This window comes from Rhipicephalus sanguineus, chromosome 1 (genome assembly GCF_013339695.2).
Source record: "Rhipicephalus sanguineus isolate Rsan-2018 chromosome 1, BIME_Rsan_1.4, whole genome shotgun sequence".
Classification (NCBI taxonomy): Eukaryota; Metazoa; Arthropoda; class Arachnida; order Ixodida; family Ixodidae; genus Rhipicephalus; species Rhipicephalus sanguineus.
The window spans coordinates 329,207,550-329,214,278 of record NC_051176.1 but is presented as its reverse complement, the minus strand read 5'-3'; the positions used below and the strand labels follow the sequence as shown (position 1 = coordinate 329,214,278).

General features: G+C 47.2%; 1 long non-coding RNA gene across 1 annotated transcript; it reads right to left on the bottom strand.

Moving 5' to 3' along the window:
* Positions 1–2,804: 2,804 nt before the first annotated feature.
* Positions 2,805–5,917, bottom strand: LOC125756944 (uncharacterized). The gene is made up of 2 exons (XR_007414949.1): positions 3,534–5,917; positions 2,805–3,436 (listed from the first exon to the last, which is right to left on the bottom strand). It is a non-coding gene; the product is annotated as an uncharacterized LOC125756944 (long non-coding RNA).
* Between the last annotated feature and the right edge of the window lie 812 nt (positions 5,918–6,729).

Below are 6,729 nucleotides of genomic sequence, written 5' to 3'. Positions count from 1 at the left end.
GCAAGCCTTGACAATAGAGGGGGGGGGGGGGGCAAGGTCCCCGTGGTGCGGTTGATGTTTTCCGCTGTATTCTGTATGTGCCACGACTCGAGGAGAAGCCGCCGGCGCCAACAGCTTTCCTGTTCCAGGATCACCGCATCGTCAGGACTAATGCGGTGGTCACATTTTTCGCAGTGTTCCGCTACTGCACTCCTTTCGCTGTTCAGCTGACGCAGATCGTTCTTATGCTGCCGCATCCTTTCGCGGATGTTCTTTGTTTCCCCGACGTACGCGGCGGGGCAGTCTGAACACGAGATCCTATACACGACGCCCTGCGCTTTTTCCGCAGGCGCGCGATCTTTGGGAAGGGGGAAAAAACGGCCGATGGTGGTGGTTGGCTTGTGTGCCACGCCGACCCTCGCCTTTCCCAGAATGCGCGCTAAAGTTTCGCTGGTTCCCGCGACGTAGGGAATCGGCACACGGCGTCGCTGAGGTGGCGCCGCTGGCTCTCTACCCCCACCGCCCTTATTCCTGCGCAGGGCCTTGCGAATGAACGCCTTTGTGTAGCCGTTGTCGCCGAGATCACGGATTATTTTTCTTTCTTCCGCCGTCGTGGAGACGAGCAGATTCTTTCGGCCCTTTTCACGAGGCTCTGTACAACGGAAACTTGTGGCAGGCGGGGTGATTTGAGCTGAAGTGGAGGTAGCGCCCTGTGTGTATTGGCTTCCTGAAGACGGAGAAAGAGAGGCTCTGACGTTGTCTTCTCACCAACACATCCAGGAACGGGAGGGTTGAATGGGTCTCCATTTCCGCTGTGAACTGAATGTGGGGATCCACGGAGTTCAAATGGGCGAGCAGGTTGCTGGCCTCGCCGGACTTCACCACGCAGAAGCAATCATCTACGTAGCGAACAAACAACTTGGGCTTCGGGTCACACACGGCAAGCGCTCGCTTTTCAATATCCTCCATTACGAGAGCTGCCACTGTTGCCGATATCGAGGTCCCCATGGCTGTCCCACTGGTCTGTCTGTAAAACACGTTGTTGAAAGAGAAATAAGTGCTTGAGAGGCAAAATTCCAACAGCTGGCATATCTGGTCTACCGAAAGTGGAGTTCGGTCGTTCAGGGTGGGGTCGTCTTCGAGGGCCCGGCGCGTCACAGTCAGTGCGAGGGGCACGGGCACGCTGGTGAAAAGGGAAACCACGTCGAAAGACACCATGCGATCGGTTTCCTCAAGCGCAACGTTGGACGCCAGTTCTACGAAATGTCCCGGGTGGCTGATGTATGTGTCCGTCTTCCCGGTCAGAGTCACGATTACCCTGTGAAGATAGGATGACAGAGCCCGTAGGGGGGAGCGGGTGAAATCGACGATGGGTCGGAGAGGAATTCCCGTTTTATGGACCTTTGGGAGGCCGTAGAAACTCGGGGCGGATCCGTTTCTGCAAATCAACTTCAGGTAGAGGTTTTTGAAATCGGGATGATTGGCGAGAATCTGCTCGTCTCCACGACGGCAGAAGGAAGAAAAACGAAAAATAATCTGTGATCTCGGCGACAACGGCTATACAAAGGCGTTCATTCGCAAGGCCCTGCGCAGGAATAAGGGCGGTGGGGGTAGCGAGCCAGCGGCGCCGCCTCAGCGACGCCGTGTGCCAATTCCCTACATCGCGGGAACCAGCGAAACGTTAGCGCGCATTCTGGGAAAGGCGGGGGTCGGCGTGGCACACAAGCCAACCACCACCATCGGCCGTTTTTTCGCCCTTCCCAAAGATCGCGCGCCTGCGGAAAAAGCGCAGGGCGTCGTGTATAAGATCTCGTGTTCAGACTGCCCCGCCGCGTACGTCGGGGAAACAAAGAACTTCCGCGAAAGGATGCGGCAGCATAAGAACGATCTGCGCCAGCTGAACAGCGAAAGGAGTGCAGTAGCGGAACACTACGAAAAATGTGACCACCGCATTAGTCCTGACGATGCGGTGATCCTGGAACAGGAAAGCTGTTGGCGCCGGCGGCTTCTCCTCGAGTCGTGGCACATACAGAATACAGCGGAAAACATCAACCGCACCACGGGGACCTTGCCCCCCCCCCCCCTCTATTGTCAAGGCTTGCGGCAACTGACGGCAAGAAAACGCATATAAGCGCCGTGCACCTCGGGCCATCTCACCCCTGAAGAAGAAGCCGGTCAGGCTTTGAAACGTCGGGTTTCTTAAAATAAACCTTCTGCTTGGAGATTTCTCTTTTTGTCTTTAGTCTTTCACCCAACCAGGCAGACTTCTGCCGAATGTTTACCTTTAAGTCCAATGGACTTCACTTTTGTGCACCGCTTGCTTGACAAAAAGAAGGAAGAAAAAAAGTGCAGGAGATTTCAGCACAAACGTGTCATAAGCCAAGAGACAAAGTGAAATGAACAACTAGTGCAAACAGAGGAAAGAACTAGCGCCAAGCACTGGTGTTGCTGCCGTCTCCCTCTGGGCACCTTCAAGTTGTGCACGTGCACTTGTACAAGCTTTAAAGTTTTATAATGTGAAGCCCACGTAAACTGAACGCAGGTATATCGAATTCCTGTGTGTGTAGAACAACTTTAATGCCCACAGAAAGTCCTATGGAAAAGTACAGCATTGTAATATTCAACAGTACACCTTGTGATGATACGTTTGTGCAGTATTACCTTGTTCGACTGAGAAACAGCCTCGGAACAGGAAAACATGAATGCAGTTTTCACAGAGAAACAACACATTCATTAAGAAGGAAGAACAATGGGAAAAAGAACCGGGTGCACCCTGAATACAAACTAATGAAACAAATGAGGCACTGCGATTAAACGATGTTCCGTTATAATGTTCAGACAAAAGCACTTTTCAGCCAGTTTTATTGATGTGGATAGGGTGATGAGTCTACACACGTCACAGTCGGCATCTTTTAATTGTAGCAGGCAGACGGCCTCCGAGTTAAATCAAAAAGATCTGTCCACGCAGCTACCACGGTGGCTTTCGACTGGAACCCTTAGTGGTCCTATTGCACATGTCACCAAGTTTGACGGCAAAGTTCATCCTCCAGAGAGAGATTCGGGAATTTCTAAGACCAGTGGCTGGAACAGCAAGAGCGCCTGAAACCCATGTGCACTAGGTTCTTCCGAGAATGTTTGGGGTCTCTGACGCTGCCAGCATTCTCGTGTTTCAGTCTAGAATCTGACAACCTTGTCATTGGCTGCATCTCTTCTCTCCTTCATCTACTTGTTTGTGCCACCTCCTGCCAACGTAGTCCTCTTTTGTCGCATGCACGTGTCTGCTGCACAGGGTTACTGTCATGTAGATTTCACCACTTCTTGCACTTTCAACATCACACCGTCGCACTGTCCTCTCGTACACTCTTTTATCACAGCCTCTGCAAGGGCTGCTGTCAAGTAGATGTCACCACTTCTTGCACTTTCAACATCACACCGTCGCACTTTCCTCTCGTACACTCTTTTATCACAGCCTCTGCAAGGGCTACTGTCATGAATATTTCACCACTTCTTGCACTTGCACTTTCATCACACCGTCGCACTGTCCTCTCGTATACTCTTTATCACAGCCTCTGCAACTGCACTTCTCTAAACTGCCGGAATCGTCTCTCACATTAATGAAATCATCCATGCTGACAAACAGCATTGTCTGGGACCTCTGCCCTTGTGTGTGCTGCAAAACAAGGTGATTAATCCAAGGTGAATTACAGGCCATGGAAGATAAATGAGAAATGTGTATATATCAAAACATAAAGCAAGGGACTAAATAAGTGTTCATGCAACATGCTTAATTCTTAAGTCAAGTCTTAGCATACCATCATAGACTATCAACAATTCCATGCACTGCAGTGGACTGTGGGATTTTGCAAAGAAAGCATGGTGTACCAGCATCCCGGTACCTCTGTTCTGTTTCTCGACTGCAGCAACAATTCGGGTTTGAAGACTGCCATTACCGAAAATTTCATGGAGCACTTGATTTCGTGCACAAGGGACAAGTTATTAAACCCTGTATTTTATTAACCACCCAAGAACCACAGCAACCCCTTTATTATGTCTCCCTATGAAGCACAGCAGCAGGCACTTCACCATGCAGGTTGTTCTGGATTGTAAACACAAGGCATGGAAAATTTACACAGCTTGTGCTTCCTGTACTGTAACTAAAGCATCATAAAGAAACTTAGTACTTTGCACAGAAAAACGAAGAGCAGTACCTTCATTTAATCCCCTGGGCTATTATTTGCAGCTATTGTTCTGTAGGCTAAGTGAAACACAGGAAGGTTAACCAGAATATAAATATCCGGTTTGCCACCAAGCACTCGGAAAGAGGTAAAGTGGATATTCTAAGTAAATGTGCATGGTATTTGTGCAAAAATTGATTTTGTTAAACATGCGGTACAAATGCTGCAGCTTAAAGACAAATATTTCCATTAGAAAATGTGTGCTGAGTAATTGCTTCAGAAGGTTGTTATGCTGCTCCAAAGTGAGGTTTCAGCAGCTCATCCTGTTTTCTGTCTGATCAGTCGCGATGTTTTTGCATGTTTGCTTCCTCGTAAATATTAATTTAGGGTCCTGAACAGTTCATTAAGGCTATTTGTACATTTATTTTTTTGCTTCCTATACTAATGACATCCTGTTTTTTTCGCTTTCAGACAGTAGCTGCCTTGGCCTCTACAGATGTCGGCAACATACTTTCCTCAACATGCACAATAGGTGCAAATCACTCCTCCAGACACCGCACGTTGATTGTTCAAGATGCAGGGATATTGCACAGAAATGCGTCCGACGAGATGTCGCACTCCTTTGAAGACACTGGGATATTGCAAGTTAATAAACTACAAAAGCTGTTTCAGCAGCAAAAGCTTTCAGCATGAGTACGCAAATTCACTCTCCTGGCAAAAACACTCAAGGTATTTTTAAGTGTTTGCCTGAATGTGGTTAGCCAATCAAGTAAGCAGTGTAAGGGGGCCCTGCAACAATTTCTGAGCATGGTCAGAAAATGCTGCCGATCGGTAGTCAAGGGACCCGAGAACATGTGAGCCAAACGATATAGCGCAGCACGCGGCCCAGAATTTACAATTAATTTTCAAGGGTAGCTAGAAAGCCATGTCTGTAGAAGGCACGAAAAAAACCACAACACAGAGAAACGAAGAGAACAGGACGACGCGCTAGTAGGAACTGTCCTGTTCCCTTTGTTTCTCTGTGTTGCGGTTCTTCTTGTGCCTTCTATGAATATAAATTTGTACCAACTCTCCCTGCTTGTGAAGTCATTCAACAATTGCTTGAAAAACTGTTGCAGGGCCCCTTGAAGGAGACTGCTGTTATGCTGTTCAAAAGCTGTTATGCTGTTCAAAGAAAAACTTAAATAATCAGAATAGAAAAATAAAAACGAACATTTATAAACAAGAGGACATCGTGCCTGAAATTTGCTCTAACACTGCTTTCTCGTCACAAATGTGCAGAAGTAGTGGTCTCCTTTGGATAATACTGCAAGGCATATAACGAGAACACGCAGACAGTTTTACACTTCCAACAAAATTTTTTTGGAAGTGTAGTTTTGTGTGTGTGCCTTGCTTGTGCTCCATCTCATATACACTACAATATTATTCAGAGATGCCACAGCAACAAGCCTGTATGAAACACTGATCTCTCCTGAGCAAATGGATGCCAATCACCATAACACCTGTCAACATCTTTTTTTCCTTACAAAGTAATTATATGGAACCGTAAATATCCAGGAATACTCAAATATTGTACACCTGACATGATGTTCTGGAGTTGCAAGTTGGATAAGATATTTAGTAACCCTGTTCAGTAACTTGACAAGCTTATTAGCTTGTTGCTATAAGTCGGGGGTCGGCAACCCGTGCGGCAGTATTATGCGGTCCCCGGCACAATGTCTGAACTACACTAGGGGTGTGCGAATATCAAATTTTTCGAATACGAATCGAATACGAATATCCACCTTCGAATATCGAATCGAATATCGAATATCAAAGGAAAAATGCCTCCACAGTAACGATATTTTATTTAACATGTAGCTATTTGAAGAAAAAAAAAACATTAACAGCCTGACTGGCAACACAACATACACTGCTATCTCCAGAACACAATGTCCAGGCTAGCACAATGCACATCACAACACAAGCAAATATCACGGCACAATGAAAGTAATGACTACATGTTATCATGAAGCAATATGAGTTGCTCCACATGATCAGGCAGCAGGCGCTCCCTTGTAACAGAGACAACCCCCTCCCCCCTGCCACTGAAAAGGCACGCTCGCTTGGAACGGAAGTGGCTCTGTCTTTCTTCAGAAGTGGTCCCGCATAGTGAACGAGTGGTAGTGCGGCACGTTACGGCCGTATAATATTGAAAATGTACGGTTACATGATCGCCAAGAGCGCTGCACGTCGGAGATGCACCAGCAATAAATCGTACGTATTGGGGCGCTCGTCGCAGGCAGATATCGTGCCTCCGTGTACTTACGATGTTTATCGCTCCTCTCGGCAACGTTTTTATTGATACGAACGCAGCAGAAATGTGGAAGACGAGTTATTTTATGCATGATAATCGAATCGCATATTCGAATTTTTCGACTATTCGAAGTTATCGAATATTCGAAACTTTTCGAATACCCGATTTTCGGATCGAATACGAATATTTCGAATGTATTATTCGACGAATATTCGAAACTTTCGAATATTCGCACACCCCTAAACTACACCCCTCTCCTTGTCACTTCCTATCTGAAGG